Genomic DNA, 23769 nt, shown 5'->3' on the forward strand with positions numbered 1-23769 from the left:
TATGGTAAAGTCTGCAGTGTTATGGTGATGAGCTCTGTTATGGTAAAGTCTGCAGTATTATGGTGATGACCTCTGTTATGGTAAAGTCTGCAGTGTTATGGTGATGAGCTCTGTTATGGTAAAGTCTGCAGTATTATGGTGATGACCTCTGTTATGGTAAAGTCTACAGTGTTATGGTGATGACCTCTGTTATGGTAAAGTCTACAGTATTATGGTGATGAGCTCTGTTATGGTAAAGTCTGCAGTATTATGGTGATGCGCTCTGTTATGGTAAAGTCTGCAGTATTATGGTGATGAGCTCTGTTATGGTAAAGTCTGCAGTATTATGGTGATGAGCTCTGTTATGGTAAAGTCTGCAGTATTATGGTGATGAGCTCTGTTATGGTAAAGTCTGCAGTATTATGGTGATGAGCTCTGTTATGGTAAAGTCTGCAGTATTATGGTGATGACCTCTGTTATGGTAAAGGTCTGCAGTGTTATGGTGATGAGCTCTGTTATGGTAAAGTCTGCAGTGTTATGGTGATGACCTCTGTTATGGTAAAGTCTGCAGTATTATGGTGATGAGCTCTGTTATGGTAAAGTCTGCAGTGTTATGGTGATGAGCTCTGTTATGGTAAAGTCTGCAGTATTATGGTGATGACCTCTGTTATGGTAAAGTCTGCAGTGTTATGGTGATGACCTCTGTTATGGTAAAGTCTGCAGTATTATGGTGATGAGCTCTGTTATGGTAAAGTCTGCAGTGTTATGGTGATGCGCTCTGTTATGGTAAAGGTCTGCAGTATTATGGTGATGAGCTCTGTTATGGTAAAGTCTGCAGTATTATGGTGATGAGCTCTGTTATGGTAAAGTCTGCAGTGTTATGGTGATGACCTCTGTTATGGTAAAGTCTGCAGTATTATGGTGATGAGCTCTGTTATGGTAAAGTCTGCAGTATTATGGTGCTGAGCTCTGTTATGGTAAAGTCTGCAGTGTTATGGTGATGAGCTCTGTTATGGTAAAGTCTGCAGTATTATGGTGATGACCTCTGTTATGGTAAAGTCTGCAGTATTATGGTGATGAGCTCTGTTATGGTAAAGTCTGCAGTGTTATGGTGATGCGCTCTGTTATGGTAAAGTCTGCAGTATTATGGTGATGCGCTCTGTTATGGTAAAGTCTGCAGTGTTATGGTGATGAGCTCTGTTATGGTAAAGTCTGCAGTGTTATGGTGATGAGCTCTGTTATGGTAAAGTCTGCAGTATTATGGTGATTAGCTCTGTTATGGTAAAGTCTGCAGTGTTATGGTGATGAGCTCTGTTATGGTAAAGTCTGCAGTATTATGGTGATTAGCTCTGTTATGGTAAAGTCTGCAGTGTTATGGTGATGAGCTCTGTTATGGTAAAGTCTGCAGTGTTATGGTGATGAGCTCTGTTATGGTAAAGTCTGCAGTGTTATGGTGATGAGCTCTGTTATGGTAAAGTCTGCAGTGTTATGGTGATGAGCTCTGTTATGGTAAAGTCTGCAGTGTTATGGTGATGAGCTCTGTTATGGTAAAGTCTGCAGTGTTATGGTGATGACCTCTGTTATGGTAAAGTCTGCAGTATTATGGTGATGCGCTCTGTTATGGTAAAGTCTGCAGTGTTATGGTGCTGAGCTCTTGCAGAGAACGCATATTGCAGCACACCTTGTTCAGGAAGTGAATAGATTACATATTTAACTGCTACTGGTCTTTTCGGTATTTAATAAGAGTTTTATTTAACCTTTACCTGTATATGTGAAAGATTTGCTAAAAGTCAGACTGCATTAAATTACTAAGCTCCTCATAATCAGCTCTTAACATGGACTAAAAATAGTTGCCGGTACTCATGTTGGGTACTGTTTACATTTAGGGATCAGGAGCTCCTCAAAACTTTTGAACTAATATTCTCTAAGAGGGACAGAAGCTCCAGCAGTAGAACATACGAGATGTCGCTGCTCAGCTCCGGTGAACTCCTGCCCAAGTGAAGAACTGCTCATAATCACAGCCAAAAGGTATACTCTCTTATACCTGCTACTGTCAACACAGTGAACCTGCTACTGTCAACACAGTGGGCCTGCTACTGTCAACACAGTGGTCCTGCTACTGTCAACACAGTGAACCTGCTACTGTCAACACAGTGAACCTGCTACTGTCAACACAGTGAACCTGCTACTGTCAACACAGTGAACCTGCTACTGTCAACACAGTGAACCTGCTACTGTCAACACAGTGTGCCTGCTACTGTCAACACAGTGAACCTGCTACTGTCAACACAGTGGGCCTGCTACTGTCAACACAGTGGTCCTGCTACTGTCAACACAGTGAACCTGCTACTGTCAACACAGTGTGCCTGCTACTGTCAACACAGTGAACCTGCTACTGTCAACACAGTGGGCCTGCTACTGTCAACACAGTGGACCTGCTACTGTCAACACAGTGGGCCTGCTACTGTCAACACAGTGGGCCTGCTACTGTCAACACAGTGGGCCTGCTACTGTCAACACAGTGGGCCTGCTACTGTCAACACAGTGGGCCTGCTACTGTCAACACAGTGGGCCTGCTACTGTCAACACAGTGAACCTGCTACTGTCAACACAGTGGGCCTGCTACTGTCAACACAGTGGTCCTGCTACTGTCAACACAGTGAACCTGCTACTGTCAACACAGTGAACCTGCTACTGTCAACACAGTGGGCCTGCTACTGTTAACACAGTGGGCCTGCTACTGTTAACACAGTGAACCTGCTACTGTCAACACAGTGGGCCTGCTACTGTCAACACAGTGGGCCTGCTACTGTCAACACAGTGGGCCTGCTACTGTCAACACAGTGGGCCTGCTACTGTTAACACAGTGGGCCTGCTACTGTCAACACAGTGAACCTGCTACTGTCAACACAGTGGGCCTGCTACTGTCAACACAGTGGGCCTGCTACTGTCAACACAGTGGGCCTGCTACTGTCAACACAGTGGGCCTGCTACTGTTAACACAGTGGGCCTGCTACTGTTAACACAGTGAACCTGCTACTGTCAACACAGTGGTCCTGCTACTGTCAACACAGTGGGCCTGCTACTGTCAACACAGTGAACCTGCTACTGTCAACACAGTGGGCCTGCTACTGTCAACACAGTGGGCCTGCTACTGTTAACACAGTGGGCCTGCTACTGTCAACACAGTGGGCCTGCTACTGTCAACACAGTGGGCCTGCTACTGTCAACACAGTGGGCCTGCTACTGTCAACACAGTGGGCCTGCTACTGTCAACACAGTGGTCCTGCTACTGTTAACACAGTGGGCCTGCTACTGTCAACACAGTGGGCCTGCTACTGTCAACACAGTGGGCCTGCTACTGTCAACACAGTGAACCTGCTACTGTCAACACAGTGGGCCTGCTACTGTTAACACAGTGGGCCTGCTACTGTCAACACAGTGAACCTGCTACTGTCAACACAGTGGGCCTGCTACTGTCAACACAGTGGGCCTGCTACTGTCAACACAGTGGGCCTGCTACTGTTAACACAGTGAACCTGCTACTGTTAACACAGTGGGCCTGCTACTGTCAACACAGTGAACCTGCTACAGTCAACACAATGCCGACTAGAGTGGTGTTATACTGTCAGCTGTATGCAGACTAGAGTGGTGTTATACTGTCAGCTGTATGCAGACTAGAGTGGTGTTATACTGTCAGCTGTATGCAGACTAGAGTGGTGTTACACTGTCAGCTGTATGCAGACTAGAGTGGTGTTACACTGTCAGCTGTATGCAGACTAGAGTGGTGTTATACTGTCAGCTGTATACAGACTAGAGTGGTGATGTACTGTCAGCTGTATGCACACTAGAGTGGTGTTACACTGTCAGCTGTATGCAGACTAGAGTGGTGTTATACTGTCAGCTGTATGCAGACTAGAGTGGTGTTATACTGTCAGCTGTATGCAGACTAGAGTGGTGTTACACTGTCAGCTGTATGCAGACTAGAGTGGTGTTACACTGTCAGCTGTATGCAGACTAGAGTGGTGTTGTACTGTCAGCTGTATGCAGACTAGAGTGGTGTTACTGTCAGCTGTATGCAGACTAGAGTGGTGTTATACTGTCAGCTGTATGCAGACTAGAGTGGTGTTATACTGTCAGCTGTATGCAGACTAGAGTGGTGTTATACTGTCAGCTGTATGCAGACTAGAGTGGTGTTACACTGTCAGCTGTATGCAGACTAGAGTGGTGTTACACTGTCAGCTGTATGCAGACTAGAGTGGTGTTATACTGTCAGCTGTATACAGACTAGAGTGGTGATGTACTGTCAGCTGTATGCAGACTAGAGTGGTGTTGTACTGTCAGCTGTATGCAGACTAGAGTGGTGTTGTACTGTCAGCTGTATGCAGACTAGAGTGGTGTTGTACTGTCAGCTGTATGCAGACTAGAGTGGTGTTACACTGTCAGCTGTATGCAGACTAGAGTGGTGTTACACTGTCAGCTGTATGCAGACTAGAGTGGTGTTACACTGTCAGCTGTATGCAGACTAGAGTGGTGTTACACTGTCAGCTGTATGCAGACTAGAGTGGTGTTACACTGTCAGCTGTATGCAGACTAGAGTGGTGTTACACTGTCAGCTGTATGCAGACTAGAGTGGTGTTACACTGTCAGCTGTATGCAGACTAGAGTGGTGTTACACTGTCAGCTGTATACAGACTAGAGTGGTGTTACACTGTCAGCTGTATGCAGACTAGAGTGGTGTTATACCGTCAGCTGTAAGCAGACTAGAGTGGTGTTATACTGTCAGCTGTATGCAGACTAGAGTGGTGTTACACTGTCAGCTGTATGCAGACTAGAGTGGTGTTGTACTGTCAGCTGTATGCAGACTAGAGTGGTGTTATACTGTCAGCTGTATGCAGACTAGAGTGGTGTTATACTGTCAGCTGTATGCAGACTAGAGTGGTGTTACACTGTCAGCTGTATGCAGACTAGAGTGGTGTTGCACTGTCAGCTGTATGCAGACTAGAGTGGTGTTATACTGTCAGCTGTATGCAGACTAGAGTGGTGATGTACTGTCAGCTGTATGCAGACTAGAGTGGTGTTGTACTGTCAGCTGTATGCAGACTAGAGTGGTGTTATACTGTCAGCTGTATGCAGACTAGAGTGGTGTTGCACTGTCAGCTGTATGCAGACTAGAGTGGTGTTATACTGTCAGCTGTATGCAGACTAGAGTGGTGTTATACTGTCAGCTGTATGCAGACTACAGTGGTGTTATACTGTCAGCTGTATGCAGACTAGAGTGGTGTTGCATTGTCAGCTGTATGCAGACTAGAGTGGTGTTATACTGTCAGCTGTATGCAGACTAGAGTGGTGTTATACTGTCAGCTGTATGCAGACTAGAGTGGTGATGTACTGTCAGCTGTATGCAGACTAGAGTGGTGTTACACTGTCAGCTGTATGCAGACTAGAGTGGTGTTATACTGTCAGCTGTATGCAGACTAGAGTGGTGATGTACTGTCAGCTGTATGCTGACTAGAGTGGTGTTATACTGTCAGCTGTATGCAGACTAGAGTGGTGTTGCACTGTCAGCTGTATGCAGACTAGAGTGGTGTTATACTGTCAGCTGTATGCAGACTAGAGTGGTGTTATACTGTCAGCTGTATGCAGACTACAGTGGTGTTATACTGTCAGCTGTATGCAGACTAGAGTGGTGTTGCATTGTCAGCTGTATGCAGACTAGAGTGGTGTTATACTGTCAGCTGTATGCAGACTAGAGTGGTGTTATACTGTCAGCTGTATGCAGACTAGAGTGGTGATGTACTGTCAGCTGTATGCAGACTAGAGTGGTGTTACACTGTCAGCTGTATGCAGACTAGAGTGGTGTTATACTGTCAGCTGTATGCAGACTAGAGTGGTGATGTACTGTCAGCTGTATGCAGACTAGAGTGGTGTTGTACTGTCAGCTGTATGCAGACTAGAGTGGTGTTATACTGTCAGCTGTATGCAGACTAGAGTGGTGTTATACTGTCAGCTGTATGCAGACTAGAGTGGTGATGTACTGTCAGCTGTATGCAGACTAGAGTGGTGTTGTACTGTCAGCTGTATGCAGACTAGAGTGGTGTTATACTGTCAGCTGTATGCAGACTAGAGTGGTGTTATACTGTCAGCTGTATGCAGACTAGAGTGGTGTTGCACTGTCAGCTGTATGCAGACTAGAGTGGTGTTATACTGTCAGCTGTATGCAGACTAGAGTGGTGTTACTGTCAGCTGTATGCAGACTAGAGTGGTGTTATACTGTCAGCTGTATGCAGACTAGAGTGGTGTTGTACTGTCAGCTGTATGCAGACTAGAGTGGTGATGTACTGTCAGCTGTATGCAGACTAGAGTGGTGTTACACTGTCAGCTGTATGCAGACTAGAGTGGTGTTATACTGTCAGCTGTATGCAGACTAGAGTGGTGATGTACTGTCAGCTGTATGCAGACTAGAGTGGTGTTGTACTGTCAGCTGTATGCAGACTAGAATGGTGTTATACTGTCAGCTGACAAAAGTATCAATAGAGTATCTCTGATGCAAATAGTTTATAACACCTGACATGTATGTTTCATAACACCTGACATGTATGTTTCATAACACCTGACATGAGCATTGCAGGATCCTTCATAATAGCAGGCTTAGCACTGTACACATTGAACAATTGTCAAAACCTTCACAGATATGCTTGGGAATGAGATTTGATGTTTTCAGAATAACTATGCTCCCTTTTTTGAGCTGTTCTCTATTCATTCACTCGAACCAAGAGTCAAAAGTATGCTAGATGTCAAGTCGGGGCCTCATCGAATGGCCGGTAGGGTTCTGTATAATTCTCCTCTTCAAAAGCAGCCAACCAAAGTAAAAGGCTAAAACACAGTTAAGCTGGAGGGCTATGATGCTCAGAACCCTTGACTACAGACATGTATAAATAATACAGAGGAAAGAACCTGTCAGAAGAGATGTAAATCACTGCAGGGCTGAAATACATTTTAAGGGCAAAGTGTGAACCCACAAAAATTCCATAATTTGGTTCTGCTCAAAAAATGTTGACCAGACGCAAGTTCTTAAAATTCATTGGCTGTTGAGAAAATACGTCTCTTTGAAGGCAAGTATAATCCCATTATGTTCTATAGAGTGGCTTGTTTGTTCATGGATAGTTCAGCATCGTGATTCCACAGGGCTCAATTAAGTTGCCACTTAATTCTGAGGACATTCATTCCATAGGCAAGTTCTTAGCTGTACCAAAAAAATTTTTTTTTTACATTACAACACAAAATGAAGCCCAATGAAATGAACATTCTCTCTTAATCTTTCATAGACTGAACCCTTGAAAGCAGGAACAGATGGTCATGGCCTGTGGCTCTGATGTATCCTGTACTTCAATTGGACTGGGACTTGTTGTTTATTATAGAATACAAAATGGAGGATACAAAAAAGTATGAATGTAAAAAGTATGAATGTATGTACTTGTAAGTCGCTCTGGATAAGAGCGTCTGCTAAATGACTTAAATGTAAATGTAAATGTAATACAAGATGAATATGACATAGTGGACACTACAAAGGACATAGTGGTCCTGGTACACTATGAAGGACATAGTGAAGGACATAGTGAAGGACATAGTGAAGGACATAGTGAAGGACATAGTGGTCCTGGTACACTATGAAGGACATAGTGAAGGACATAGTGAAGGACATAGTGAAGGACATAGTGGTCCTGGTACACTATGAAGGACATAGTGAAGGACATAGTGAAGGACATAGTGAAGGACATAGTGGTCCTGGTACACTATGAAGGACATAGTGAAGGACATAGTGAAGGACATAGTGGTCCTGGTACACTATGAAGGACATAGTGAAGAACATAGTGGTCCTGGTACACTATGAAGGACATAGTGAAGGACATAGTGAAGGACATAGTGAAGGACATAGTGAAGGACATAGTGAAGGACATAGTGGTCCTGGTACACTATGAAGGACATAGTGAAGGACATAGTGAAGGACATAGTGGTCCTGGTACACTATGAAGGACATAGTGAAGGACATAGTGAAGGACATAGTGAAGGACATAGTGGTCCTGGTACACTATGAAGGACATAGTGAACGCCATAGTGGTCCTGGTACACTATGAAGGACATAGTGAAGGACATAGTGAACTATGAAACAGATACTTTATATAAAAGAATGATAATAAAAAGCTTTGGATCAACTTAAATTAAACTTTGGGCAAAAAAGGCCAACTCGGCTCCATCATCCATTGAATCAGATGGCTCATTTCATCACAAAACAAACTGATATTGCCAACTACTTTAATGAGTTTAACTACTTTAATCTCCTAATGAGTGGAGATTATAACAGAACATGGCCAAGATGTTCAAACGTTCATAGATGACCAGCAGGGTCAAATAATAATAATCACAGCGGTTGCAGAGGGTGCAACTGGTCAGCACCTCAGGAGTAAATGTCAGTTGGCTAGAGACAGCAGGTGCGGTAGAGAGAGAGTCGAAAACAGGAGATCCGAGACAAGGTAGCACGTCCGGTGAACAGGTCAGGGTTCCATAGCCACAAGAAAAACAGTTGACACTGGAGCAGCAACATGGCCATGTGGACTAGGGACAGCAAGGAGTCATCATGCCAGGTAGCCCTGAGGCGTGGTCCCAGGGCTCAGGTCCTCCGGGAGGGGAGCGAGAGAGAGAGAATTAGAGGGAGCACACTTAAATTCACACAGGACACAGGATATAACATATATAACAGACTGACCCTAGCCCTCTGACACATAAACTACTGCAGCATAAATACTGGAGGCTGAGACAGGAGGGGTCAGGAGACACTGTGGCCCCGTCCGACGCTACCCCAGGACAGAGCCAACCAGGCAGGATATAACCCCACCCACTTTGCCAAAGCACAGCCCACACACCACTAGGGGGATATCTTCAAACCACCAACTTACTACACTGAGACAAGGCTGAGTATAGCCCACAAAGATCTCCCCCACGGCACGAACCCGAGGGGGGCGCCAACCCGGACAGGAAGATCACATCAGTTACTCAACCCATTCAAGTGACGCACCCCTCCTAGGGACGGCATGGTAGAGCACCAGTAAGCCAGTGACTCAGCCCACGTAATAGGGTTAGAGGCAGAGAATCCCAGTGGAGAGAGGGGAACCAGCCAGGCAGAGACAGCAAGGGAAGTTTGTCGCTCCAGTGCCTTTCCATTCACCTTCACACCCCTGGGCCAGACTACAGTCAATCATAGGGCCTACTGAAGAGATGAGTCTTCAATAAAGACTTAAAGGTTGAGACCGAGTCTGTGTCTCTCACATGGATAGGCAGACCATTCCATAGAAATGGAGCTCTATAGGAGAAAGCCCTGCCTCCAGCTGTTTGCTTAGAAATTCTAGGGACAGTAAGGAGGCCTGCGTCTTGTGACCGTAGCGTACGTGTAGGTATGTACGTCAGGACCAAATTGGAAAGATAGGTGGGAGCAAGCCCATGTAATGCTTTGTAGGTTAGCAGTAAAACCTAGAAATCAGCCCTAGCCTTAACAGGAAGCCAGGCTAGCACTGGAGTAATATGATCAAATGTTTTGCTTCTAGTCAAGATTCTAGCAGCCGTGTTTGGTGATTTTTCTGGGTAGCCAGAAAGTAGAGCATTGCAGGAGTCTAATCTAGAAGTACAAAAGCATGGATTAGCTTTTCTGCATCATTTTTGGACAAAAAGTTTCAGATATTTGCAATGTTACATAGATGGAAAAAAGCTGTCCTTGAAATAGTCTTGATATGTTCGTCAAAAGAGAGATCAGGGTCCAGAGTAACGCAAAGGTCCTTCAGTTTTATTTGAGACGACTGTACAATCATCAAGATTAATTGTCAGACTCAACAGACAATCTCTTTGTTTCTTGGGACCTAGAACTAGTATCTCTGTTTTGTCCGAGTTTAAAAGTAGAACATTTGCCGCCATCCACTTCCTTATGTCTGAAACACAGTGTAATGCTCGTCTTCCTCCTCTTCTGAGGAGGAATAGTAGGAAGGATCAGAGGACCAATGCGCAGCGCGGTAAGTGTCCATATTTTAATAAAGCAAAATGAACACTGAACAAAACAACAAAGTGAAACGAACGAAAACGAAACAGTCCCGTATAGTTAGACACAGACACAGGAAACAGGAACAGTCACCCACAACCCACAATGACAAAACAGGCTACCTAAATATGGCTCCCAATCAGAGACAACGACTAACACCTGCCTCTGATTGAGAACCATATCAGGCCAAACACATAGAAACAGACAAACTTCAATCCGGAGGCGCCTGAGCCGCCTTTCAGTCCGGAGCCGCCTTTCAGTCCGGAGCCGCCTTTCAGTCCGGAGCCGCCCTTCAGTCCGGAGCCGCCCTTCAGTCCGAAGCCGCCCCTCAGTCCGGAGGCGCTCCTCAGTCCAGAGGCGCTCCTCAGTCCAGAGGCGCTCCTCAGTCCAGTGGGACCCTTTATTAGGGTTCCCAGTCCAAGGTCGGTGGCGAGGGTTGCCGCTCTAAAGAGGCCACTGAAGCGGGTAATGACTATGGTGGAGTGGGGTCCACGTCCAACGCCAGAGCCGCCACCGCGGACAGATGCCCGCCCTTCAGTCAGATGCGCCTCCTGACTGAAGGGCGGCTCAGGCGGCTCCTGACTGAAGGACGGCTCAGGCGCCTCCTGACTGAATGGCGGCTCAGGCGGCTCAGGACAGACGGGCGGCTCAGGACAGACGGGCGGCTCAGGACAGACGGATGGCTCAGGACAGACGGGCGGCTCAGGACAGACGGAAGGCTCAGGCGGCGCTATACAGGAGGGCGGCTCAGGCGGCGCTGGACAGGAGGGAGACTCATTCAGCGCTGGACAGACGGGAGCACCTGGAGGAAGGAAACGGAGAGACAGCCTGGTGCGTGGGGCTGCCACCGGAGGCCTGGTAAGTGGAGGAGGCACCGGATAGACCGGACCGTGGAGGCGCACTACAGGTCTCGAGCACCAAGCCTGCCCAACCCTACCTGGCTGAATGCTCCCCGTAGCCAGGCCAGTGCGGCGAGGTGGAATAGGCCGCACTGGGCTGTGCTGGCGAACCGGGGACACCATGCGTAGGGCTGGTGCCATGTACCCCGGCCCGAGGAGACGCACTGGAGACCAGATGCGTTGAGCCGGCTTCATGGCACCTGGCTCGATGCCCACTCTAGCCCGGCCGATACGAGGCGCTGCTATGTAACGCACCGGGATATGCTTGCGCACCGGGGACACCGTGCACATCTCCGCATAACACGGTGCCTGCCCGGTCCCTCTCTCTCCACGGTAAGCACGGGGAGTTGGCTCAGGTCTCCTACCTGACTTAGCCACACTCCCCGTGTGCCTCCCCCAAGAAATTTTTGGGGCTGCCTCTCGGGCTTCCAACCGCGCTGTCGTGCTGCCTCCTCATACCACCGCCTCTCAGCTTTCGCTGCCTCCAGCTCTGCTTTGGGGCGGCGATATTCTCCAACCTGAGCCCAGGGTCCTTCTCCGTTCAAAATCTCCTCCCATGTCCAGGAGTCCTGAGATTTCGGCCGCTGCTGCTGCTGCCCGTTACCACACTGCTTGGTCCGGTTGTGGTGGGTGATTCTGTAACGCTCGTCTTCCTCCTCTTCTGAGGAGGAATAGTAGGAAGGATCGGAGGACCAATGCGCAGCGTGGTAAGTGTCCATATTTTAATAAAGCAAAATGAACACTGAACAAAACAACAAAGTGAAACGAACGAAAACGAAACAGTCCCGTATGGTTAGACACAGACACAGGAAACAGGAACAATCACCCACAACCCACAATGACAAAACAGGCTACCTAAATATGGCTCCCAATCAGAGACAACGACTAACACCTGCCTCTGATTGAGAACCATATCAGGCCAAACACATAGAAACAGACAAACTAGACATACAACATAGAATGCCCACTCATATCACACCCTGACCAAACAAAACATAGAAACATACAACGCAAACTATGGTCAGGGCGTGACACACAGGCTTCCAGGGAGGGCAATTTTGGGGATTCACCATGTTTCATCGAAATGTACAGCTGTGTGTCATCCGCATAGCAGTGAAAGTTAACATTATGTTTCCGACTGACATCACCAAGAGGTAAAATATATAGTGAAAACTGTAACGATCGTTTTTGGGTGAGAGAGTGGACCAAGGCGCAGCGGGTGATGAATACATAATGATTTATTTGACAAGACGAACACTGACACGAAATACACTATATAATTACAAAATAACAAACGCACGTAGACAGACCTGAACTAACAAACTTACATATACACGAAGAACGCATGAACAGGAACAGACTACATAAAATGAACGAACAAACCGAAACAGTCCCGTGTGGTGCATAGACACAGACACGGAAGACAACCACCCACAACAATCAATGTGAAAACACCTACCTTAATATGGCTCTCAATCAGAGGAAATGAAAACCACCTGCCTCTAATTGAGAACCATATCAGGTCACCCTTTAACAAACATAGAAACACATAACATAGACTACCCACCCAAACTCACGCCCTGACCGTCAAACACATACAAAATAACAGAAAACCGGTCAGGAACGTGACATAACCCCCCCCTCAAGGTGCGTACTCCGAACGCACCACCAAAAGTCTAGGGGAGGGTCTGGGTGGGCGTCTGACCACGGTGGTGGCTCAGGCTCTGGGCGAGGTCCCCACCCCACCATAGTCAATCCCAGCTTACGTCTCCCCCTTAGAATGACCACCCTCATATTACACCCACTTAATTTAAATGGTAACCTTAAGATAAGGGGCAGCACCGGGACAAGGGGCAGCACCGGGATAAGGTAGCTCAAGACAGAGAGATAGCTCAGGACAGAGAGGTAGGTCAGGATAGAGAGGTAGCTCAGGATAGAGGGGCAACTCCGGACTGAAGGGCAGCTCCGGACAGAGAGACAGCTCTGGACTGAGGGGCAGTTCTGGATAAATGGCAGCTCTGGGCTGAGGGGCAGCTCATGACTGGCTGACGGCTCTGGACGCTCATGGCTAGCTGACGGCTCTGGACGCTCATGGCTAGCTGACGGCTCTGGACGCTCATGGCTGGCTGACGGCTCTGGACGCTCATGGCTGGCTGACGGCTCTGGACGCTCATGGCTGGCTGACGGCTCTGGACGCTCATGGCTGGCTGACGGCTCTGGACGCTCATGGCTGGCTGACGGCTCTGGACGCTCATGGCTCGCTGACGGCTCTGGACGCTCATGGCTCGCTGACGGCTCTGGACGCTCATGGCTGGCTGACGGCTCTGGACGCTCATGGCTGGCTGACGGCTCTGGACGCTCATGGCTGGCTGACGGCTCTGGACGCTCATGGCTCGCTGGCGGCTCTGGCAGATCCTGTCTGGTTGGCGGCTCTGGCAGATCCTGTCTGGTTGGCGGCTCTGGCAGATCCTGTCTGGTTGGCGGCTCTGGCAGATCCTGACTGACGAATGGCTCTAGCGGCTCCTGACTGACTAACGGCTCTGACGGCTCGGGACAGACGGGCGGCTCTAATGGCTCGGGACAGACGGATGGCTCAGACGGCACTGGGCAGACGGATGGCTCAGATGGCGCTGGGGAGACGGATGGCTCAGATGGCGCTGGGGAGACGGATGGCTCAGATGGCGCTGGGGAGACGGATGGCTCAGATGGCACTGGGCAGACGGATGGCTCTGGCCGGATGAGGCGCACTGTAGGCCTGGTGCGTGGTGCCGGAACTGGAGGCACCGGGCTAAGGACACGCACCTTCAGGCTAGTGCGGGGAGCAGGGACAGGGCACACTGGACTCTCAAAACGCACTATGGACCTGGTGCGTGGTACCGGCACTGGTGGCACCGGGCTGAGGGCACGCACATCAGGACGAGTACGGGGAGAAGGAACAGTGTGTACAGGGCTCTGGAGACGCACAGGTGGCTTAGTGCGTGGTGCCGGAACTGGAGGCACTGGGCTGGAGACACGCACCATAGGAAGAGTGCGTGGAGGAGGAACAGGGCTCTGGAAACGCACTGGAAGCCTGGTGCGTGGAGTAGGCACTGGTGGTACTGGGCTGAGGCGGGGAGGTGGCGCCGGAAATACCGGACCGTGCAGGCGTACTGGCTCCCTTGAGCACCGAGCCTGCCCAACCTTACCTGGTTGAATGCTCCCCGTCGCCCGCCCAGTGCGGGGAGGTGGAATAACCCGCACCGGGCTATGAAGGCGAACCGGGGACACCATGCGTAAGGCTGGTGCCATGTAAGCCGGCCCAAGGAGACGTACTGGAGGCCATATATGAAGAGCCGGCTTCATGGCACTTGGCTCAATGCCCAATCTAGCCCTACCAGTGCGGGGAGGTGGAATAACCCGCACCGGGCTATGAACACGTACAGGAGACACCGTGCGCTCTACTGCGTAACACGGTGTCTGCCCGTACTCCCGCTCTCCACGGTTAGCCTGGGAAGTGGGCGCAGGTCTCCTACCTGCCCTCGGCCCACTACCTCTTAGCCCCCCCCCCCCCAAGAAATTTTTGGGGTTTCTTCCCGGGCTTCCGTGCTAGCCGCGTACCTTCATATCTCCGCTCCTGGGCTGTGGCTGCCTCCTTCTCCTCCCCAGAGCGGCGATTCACTCCCACCTTAGCCCATGGTCCTTTTCCTTCTATGATTTCCTCCCAACTCCAGAAATCCTGCAATCCTTGTTTCGTGGACCACTGTTCGTGGTCCCGCTGCTTGGTCCGGGTTTGGTGGGTGGTTCTGTAACGATCGTTTTTGGGTGAGAGAGTGGACCAAGGCGCAGCGGGTGATGAATACATAATGATTTATTTGACAAGACGAACACTGACACGAAATACACTATATAATTACAAAATAACAAACGCACGTAGACAGACCTGAACTAACGAACTTACATATACACGAAGAACGCATGAACAGGAACAGACTACATAAAATGAATGAACAAACCGAAACAGTCCCGTGTGGTGCATAGACACAGACACGGAAGACAACCACCCACAACAATCAATGTGAAAACACCTACCTTAATATGGCTCTCAATCAGAGGAAATGAAAACCACCTGCCTCTAATTGAGAACCATATCAGGTCACCCTTTAACAAACATAGAAACACATAACATAGACTACCCACCCAAACTCACGCCCTGACCGTCAAACACATACAAAATAACAGAAAACCGGTCAGGAACGTGACAGAAAACAATAGTGGTCCTAAAACGGAACCTTGAGGAACACTGAAATTGACAGTTGATTTGTCAGAGGATAAACCGTCCACAGAGACAAAGTTACATTTCTAAGATAGCTGCCGGGAAATAAATAAATAAAATAAATAAAAATATGTAAATGTAAATAAATAAATAAAACTAGGCTGCATTACACTACAATGGATATTCCAACCTTGAGGCCTGGCCTGCTCTGCTCTGTGTGCTGCCTAACCACAGGCTGTTTAGTGCTACGGTGGCAGTTCAGGAGGAAAGTCAAAGGTTTATTCTGAAAATAACTTTGGATTAGGCCTTGCACGTGGATAAGCTTAGAGCCTATGTTCTGTTCAGTTGGAGAAGGAGAGCACGAGGATGAGATAGAGGACCAGAGGTCAACTTTGATCGCTTGCTACTACTATAATTGATTTTAATAAAAACAATATGTTTCTTTCCCAATGCTTTTACTATAAAGGAGCTCTTTCTACCTCTACTCTCGTCCACGGTGGTCTGCAAACTCACAATCTTCTGGCGCTGTGGATGTTGATTAAGGCAGCCCCCGGCACCTCTCTGACTCAGAGGGGTTGGGTTAAATGCAGGAGACATTTCAGTTGACGGCATTCAGTTGTACAACTGACTAGGTATCATCCTTTCCCTAAGATGGTGGAGAGGTCTGTCCATGATAAAGCACTGCTCTGCCTTCTTAATAAGGCAGGCCCTACAGGCCCTAATTTTGTCTTACGTGGACTACTGTCCAGACGTGTGGTCAAGTGCCACAAAGAGGGATTTAGGAAAATTACAATTGGCCCAGAACAGAGCAGCAAGGCTGGCCCTTAAATGTACACGGAGAGCTAACAATAATATTATATGCATGTAGAGGAGAGATTGACTTCATCACTAATTCTTTTTATGAGAGGTATTGACATGCTGAATGCACTGAGCTGTCTGTCTAAACTACTGGTACACAGGTCAGACACCCATGCATACCCCTCAAGACATGCCACAAGAGGTCTCTTCACAGTCCCCAAGTCCAGAACAGACTATGGGAGGCACACAGTACTACATAGAACCATGACTACATGGAACTCTATTCCACATCAGGTAACTGACACAAGCAGTAGAATCAGATTAAAAAACTGAGAAAAATACACCTTATGGAACAGCGGGGACTGTGAAGAGGCACACATACACGATAACATACAAACTATTCACTTACGTACACATGGATTTTGTGTTGTACATATGTGGTAGTAGAGTAGTGGCCTGAGGGTACACACTTAATGTGTTGTGAAATCTGTTGTGTAATGTTTTTTTTTAAGTGCTTTCAGAATGTATTCATAACCCTTGATCTATTCCACATGTTGTTGTGCTACAGCCTGAATTGAACATGTATTACATAGATTTCTCTCACCCATCTGCACACAATTCTCCATAATGTCAAAGTGAAATCATGTTTTTACATATTTTTTTCAAATGTATTTCAAATGAAATACAGAAAAATCTCATTTACATAAGTATTCACACCCCTGAGGCAATGCTTTGTAGAAGCACCTTTGGCAGCAATTACAGCTGTGAGTCTTTGTGGGTAAGTCTAAGCGCTGTGCACACCTGAATTGTACAATATTTACCCATTATTATTTTCAAAATTCTTCCAAGTGCTGTCAAATTGGTTGTTTATCATTGCTAGACAACCATGTTCAGGTTTTGCCATATATTGTCAAGCAAATTTAAGTCAAAACTGTAACTCGGCCACTCAGGAACATTCACTGTCTTCTTGGTAAGCAACTCCAGTGTAGATTTTGCCTCGTGTTTTAGGTTATTGTCCTGCTGAAAGAATAATTCATCTCCAAGTGTCTGGTGAAAAGCAGACTGGACCAGGTTTTCCTCTTGGAACCTGAATGCCTGAATGCTTGGCTCCATTCAGTATTTTTTTTATCCTGAAAAACTCCCCAGTCCTTAATGATTACAAGCATACCTATAACATGATGCAGCCACCACTATGCTGGAACATATGGAGAGTGGAACTCAGTAATGTGTTGTATTGGATTTGCCCCAAACATAACACTTTGTATTCAGGACAAAAAGTTAATTTCTTTGTCACATGATTTGCAGTATTATTTTAGTGCCTAGTTAGAATATTTGTATTCTGTACAGGCTTCCTTCTTTTCACTCTGTTAATTAGGTTAGTATTGTGGAGTAACTACAATGTTGTTGATCCATCCTCAGTTTTCCCCTATCACAGCCATTAAACTCTTAACTGTTTTAATGTCACAATTGTATGTGTGGGGTACAGAGAGATGAGGTAGTCATTCAAAAATCATGGTAAACACTATTATTGCACAGAGTGAGTCCATGTAACTTATGTGACTTGTTAAGCAATTTTTACTCCTGAACTCGTTCAGGCTTCCCATAACAAAGGGATTGAATACTTATTGTGTCACGTCTGAATGAATGGACCAAGGCGCAGCGTACTTAGAGTTCCACATGTTTAATAAATAATAATATTTAATAAATATGAAACTCACCAAAAACAATACAGAAGAAAATGAAACGTGACGTTCTGGGCTGCTCACAGGCAGCTACACAAAAACAAGATCCCACAAACAACCGGTTGGAAAAAGGCTGCCTAAAATATGATCCCCAATCAGAGACAACGATAGACAGCTGCCTCTGATTGGGAACCATACCAGGCCAACAAAGAAATAGAAAACGTAGATTGCCCACCCTAGTCACACCCTGACCTAACCAAATAGAGAATTAAAAGGATCTCTAAGGTCAGGGCGTGACATATTGATTCAAGATATGTCAGCTTTTCATTTTTAATGAATGTGTAAAAATTTCAACAGTGACAGAAAATCGAAATTTAATCAATTTCAAATTATGGCTGTAAACACAACCAAAATGTGGAAAAAGTAAAGGAGTGTGAATACATTCTGAAGGCACTGTAGCTGCCTTCATTTGGCTGGACCCCAGGAAGAGTAGCTGCTGCCTTGGCAGGAACTAATGAGGATCCATAATAAACCCCAGGAAGAGTAGCTGCTGCCTTGGCAGGAACTAATGAGGATCCATAATAAACCCCAGGAAGAGTAGCTGCTGCCTTGGCAGGAACTAATGAGGATCCATAATAAACCCCAGGAAGAGTAGCTGCTGCCTTGGCAGGAGCTAACGGGGATCCATAATAAACCCCAGGAAGAGTAGCTGCTGCCTTGGCAGGAACTAATGAGGATCCATAATAAACCCCAGGAAGAGTAGCTGCTGCCTTGGCAGGAACTAATGAGGATCCATAATAAACCCCAGGAAGAGTAGCTGCTGCCTTGGCAGGAACTAACGGGGATCCATAATAAACCCCAGGAAGAGTAGCTGCTGCCTTGGCAGGAACTAATGAGGATCCATAATAAACCCCAGGAAGAGTAGCTGCTGCCTTGGCAGGAACTAATGGGGATCCATAATAAACCCCAGGAAGAGTAGCTGCTGCCTTGGCAGGAACTAACGGGGATCCATAATAAACCCCAGGAAGAGTAGCTGCTGCCTTGGCAGGAACTAATGAGGATCCATAATAAACCCCAGGAAGAGTAGCTGCTGCCTTGGCAGGAACTAATGGGGATCCATAATAAACCCCAGGAAGAGTAGCTGCTGCCTTGGCAGGAACTAACGGGGATCCATAATAAACCCCAGGAACAGTAGCTGCTGCCTTGGCAGGAACTAATGGGGAACTAATGGCTGCTGCCTTGGCAGGAACTAACGGGGATCCATAATAAACCCCAGGAACAGTAGCTGCTGCCTTGGCAGGAACTAATGGGGATCCATAATAAATACAAATAGTGTTTTTTTTACACTACGAAGGACATAGGGGGACAAGTTAAATCTCCAAAATGATCAAGCATTGTTGTCCATGTCTCCATATAAACAAATAGACGATCTGTATTCTCTGAGGGAGCCTAGTCTGAACAATGTCCTGAGGTGTTAACAGCTGATACAGTGAGCTTAGTCTGAACATTATCCTGCTTTAAATAAACTTTAAATAAACATTAGTGAGGACAAACCTAACTGGACTGTTTGTCCCTCACAGTTTTACTCATTTTATTTTGTATGGAGCTAGGTGTTGGTGTTTTCACATCAAACTTGGACAGGGTTATATTATTTGTTTATTCATTGTATTATGTAGAGTAGAAACACAGAGCTAACCGTAACTCTGGTATGGAAATGATCTGAAACCACTGCATGACGTATTATCCCAATCCCTGTTGTGGAAAGTCTCCAATTAGCAATGTGTAGTCTCTATTTACCATGTTACAGCAACCTCTCATACAACATGACTAAGTAAATCTGTCCTCATGCAGGTTTCTTTTCATGGCAACTCAATTTCAGGCTGGAGAATATTATTTTTTTTAACATCAAGACACTCTGGGGCTGTTGAGTCCCACTGCATTCACTGCTCACTGTAGTAAATGATTAAAAACAGCAGGCTCCCACCAGCCTCGTGAGATGGGGGGAACAAGCAGTACCTGAAACGAACAACCAAAAGTGTCTGAAACACTAAGGAGAAGTAGGCATAATGGTGTCTTTAGACTGGTCACTAAGGAGCCTCCTGGTGTCTTTAGACTGGTCACTAAGGAGCATCCTGGTCTTTAGACTGGTCACTAAGGAGCATCCTGGTCTTTAGACTGGTCACTAAGGAGCATCCTGGTCTTTAGACTGGTCACTAAGGAGCCTCCTGGTGTCTTTAGACTGGTCACTAAGGAGCATCCTGGTCTTTAGACTGGTCACTAAGGAGCATCCTGATGTCTTTAGACTGGTCACTAAGGAGCATCCTGGTCTTTAGACTGGTCACTAAGGAGCATCCTGGTCTTTAGACTGGTCACTAAGGAGCATCCTGGTGTCTTTAGACTGGTCACTAAGGAGCATCCTAGTGTCTTTAGACTGGTCACTAAGGAGCATCCTGGTCTTTAGACTGGTCACTAAGGAGCCTCCTGTTGTCTTTAGACTGGTCACTAAGGAGCATCCTGGTCTTTAGACTGGTCACTAAGGAGCATCCTGGTGTCTTTAGACTGGTCACTAAGGAGCATCCTGGTCTTTAGACTGGTCACTAAGGAGCATCCTGGGGTCTTTAGACTGGTCACTAAGGAGCATCCTGGTGTCTTTAGACTGGTCACTAAGGAGCATCCTGGTCTTTAGGCTGGTCACTAAGGAGCATCCTGGTGTCTTTAGACTGGTCACTAAGGAGCATCCTGGTGTCTTTAGACTGGTCACTAAGGAGCATCCTGGTCTTTAGACTGGTCACTAAGGAGCCTCCTGTTGTCTTTAGACTGGTCACTAAGGAGCATCCTGGTCTTTAGACTGGTCACTAAGGAGCATCCTGGTGTCTTTAGACTGGTCACTAAGGAGCATCCTGGTGTCTTTAGACTGGTCACTAAGGAGCATCCTGGTGTCTTTAGACTGGTCACTAAGGAGCATCCTGGTCTTTAGACTGGTCACTAAGGAGCATCCTGGTGTCTTTAGACTGGTCACTAAGGAGCATCCTGGTGTCTTTAGGCTGGTCACTAAGGAGCATCCTGGTGTCTTTAGACTGGTCACTAAGGAGCATCCTGGTGTTTTTAGACTGGTCACTAAGGAGCATCCTGGTCTTTAGGCTGGTCACTAAGGAGCCTCCTGGTGTCTTTAGACTGGTCACTAAGGAGCATCCTGGTGTCTTTAGACTGGTCACTAAGGAGCATCCTGGTGTCTTTAGACTGGTCACTAAGGAGCATCCTGGTGTCTTTAGGCTGGTCACTAAGGAGCATCCTGGTGTCTTTAGACTGGTCACTAAGGAGCATCCTGGTGTTTTTAGACTGGTCACTAAGGAGCATCCTGGTCTTTAGACTGGTCACTAAGGAGCCTCCTGGTGTCTTTAGACTGGTCACTAAGGAGCATCCTGGTGTCTTTAGACTGGTCACTAAGGAGCATCCTGGTGTCTTTAGACTGGTCACTAAGGAGCATCCTGGTCTTTAGACTGGTCACTAAGGAGCATCCTGGTGTCTTTAGACTGGTCACTAAGGAGCCTCCTGGTGTCTTTAGACTGGTCACTAAGGAGCCTCCTGTTGTCTTTAGACTGGTCACTAAGGAGCATCCTGGTGTCTTTAGACTGGTCACTAAGGAGCATCCTGGTGTCTTTAGACTGGTCACTAAGGAGCATCCTGGTGTCTTTAGACTGGTCACTAAGGAGCATCCTGGTGTCTTTAGACTGGTCACTAAGGAGCCTCCTGGTGTCTTTAGACTGGTCACTAAGGAGCCTCCTGGTGTCTTTAGACTGGTCACTAAGGAGCATCCTGGTCTTTAGACTGGTCACTAAGGAGCATCCTGGTGTCTTTAGACTGGTCACTAAGGAGCATCCTGGTCTTTAGGCTGGTCACTAAGGAGCATCCTGGTGTCTTTAGACTGGTCACTAAGGAGCATCCTGGTGTCTTTAGACTGGTCACTAAGGAGCCTCCTGGTGTCTTTAGACTGGTCACTAAGGAGCCTCCTGGTGTCTTTAGACTGGTCACTAAGGAGCATCCTGGTGTCTTTAGACTGGTCACTAAGGAGCCTCCTGGTGTCTTTAGACTGGTCACTAAGGAGCATCCTGGTGTCTTTAGACTGGTCACTAAGGAGCCTCCTGGTGTCTTTAGACTGGTCACTAAGGAGCATCCTGGTCTTTAGGCTGGTCACTAAGGAGCATCCTGGTGTCTTTAGACTGGTCACTAAGGAGCATCCTGGTGTCTTTAGACTGGTCACTAAGGAGCCTCCTGCTGTCTTTAGACTGGTCACTAAGGAGCATCCTGGTGTCTTTAGACTGGTCACTAAGGAGCATCCTGGTGTCTTTAGACTGGTCACTAAGGAGCATCCTGGTGTCTTTAGACTGGTCACTAAGGAGCATCCTGGTCTTTAGGCTGGTCACTAAGGAGCATCCTGGTGTCTTTAGACTGGTCACAAAGGAGCCTCCTGCTGTCTTTAGACTGGTCACAAAGGAGCATCCTGGTCTTTAGACTGGTCACTAAGGAGCATCCTGGTGTCTTTAGACTGGTCACTAAGGAGCATCCTGGTGTCTTTAGACTGGTCACTAAGGAGCCTCCTGGTGTCTTTAGACTGGTCACTAAGGAGCCTCCTGGTGTCTTTAGACTGATTGAATTCTGTTTGTGTGGCCTTCATTAGCTGAAGAACTGAACCATGAAGGATAGCGATGCTACACAGAGCCACAATACAGAACCACAACACAGAGCCACAACATAGAGCCATAATACAGAGCCACAATACAGAGCCACAACACAGAGCCACAACACAGAGCCACAACACAGAGCCACAACACAGAGCCACAACACAGAGCCACAACACAGAGCCACAACACAGAGCCACAACACAGAGCCACAACACAGAGCCACAACACAGAGCCACAATACAGAGCCACAATACAGAGCCACAATACAGAGCCACAATACAGAGCCACAACACAGAGCCACAACACAGCGCCACAACACAGAGCCACAATACAGAGCCACAATACAGAGCCACAATACAGAGCCACAATACAGAGCCACAATACAGAGCCACAACACAGAGCCACAACACAGAGCCACAACACAGAGCCACAACACAGAGCCACAACACAGAGCCACAACACAGAGCCACAATACAGAGCCACAACACAGAGCCACAACACAGAGCCACAACACAGAGCCACAACACAGAGCCACAACACAGAGCCACAACACAGAGCCACAACACAGAGCCACAACACAGAGCCACAACACAGAACCACAACACAGAACCACAACACAGAGCCACAAGCATTAGTTCCAGTATGAGCTACATTGGGCACAGATGACAGTTCAATGTCTAATTTGGATGTACATTTGGTTGAGTTATTAACTCATGTGACTTCAACGTGAAATCAACAAAACATTTCACCATGTCATTGGATTTAGATTAAAAGTTGGGTGACATTTTTGGGCGGGGAAATGCCTTAATGGTGATTACTTTTTGCAAATCCAATCAGTTTTCCAGGTTGATTCAACATCACAGTTTTTTTTTGCCCAGAGGGTCCTCACACATCACTGCTTTTAATAAGACTGTGAAAAGCATTGTGTCACACATTTGGTTATTCACGTTAGGCCAGTAAATGGAAGGCTACGAGGCACCCACAGATATATTTTATTTTGTTCTTGCATTTCATATCGAGTTGGTACGATCAGTACAGCCAAACTATGACTAACAACGCAGAACTAGTTCAGAATTATTCTCAAATGACACAATCAATTTCTACCCAGCATAGTGGATTGAACAGTGCTGTAACAATACCGGGACTAAATAACTGGATAGCCTATTTCAGCAATGCATGATCAAATAAAATGCTGTTTGTTGAACCCTTGAGTGGGTGGGTGTCCAATTCTGTAATTATTCAAAGTTCAGAGGGTGTTCAAGCATTTTCTTGGATGTCATTCATTTCACAATGAACCATAGACTATACTCTGACCCTGACAGCAGTTCCTAAGCTTTCACCCAGAATACATGAACAGAATCCTAATTGCTCCCTTTGTAAACCACCCACC

General features: G+C 47.1%; 1 protein-coding gene across 1 annotated transcript in view; it reads left to right on the forward strand.

Annotated features, from left to right (window-relative positions):
• sntg2 (syntrophin, gamma 2) overlaps window positions 1-23769 on the forward strand; it is a 130124-nt gene that overhangs the window by 100163 nt on the left and 6192 nt on the right. The gene's annotated exons all lie outside the window — the stretch shown is intronic.

The sequence above is a fragment of the Salvelinus namaycush genome, chromosome 15 (assembly GCF_016432855.1).
Source record: "Salvelinus namaycush isolate Seneca chromosome 15, SaNama_1.0, whole genome shotgun sequence".
In the NCBI taxonomy this organism is placed as follows: Eukaryota; Metazoa; Chordata; class Actinopteri; order Salmoniformes; family Salmonidae; genus Salvelinus; species Salvelinus namaycush.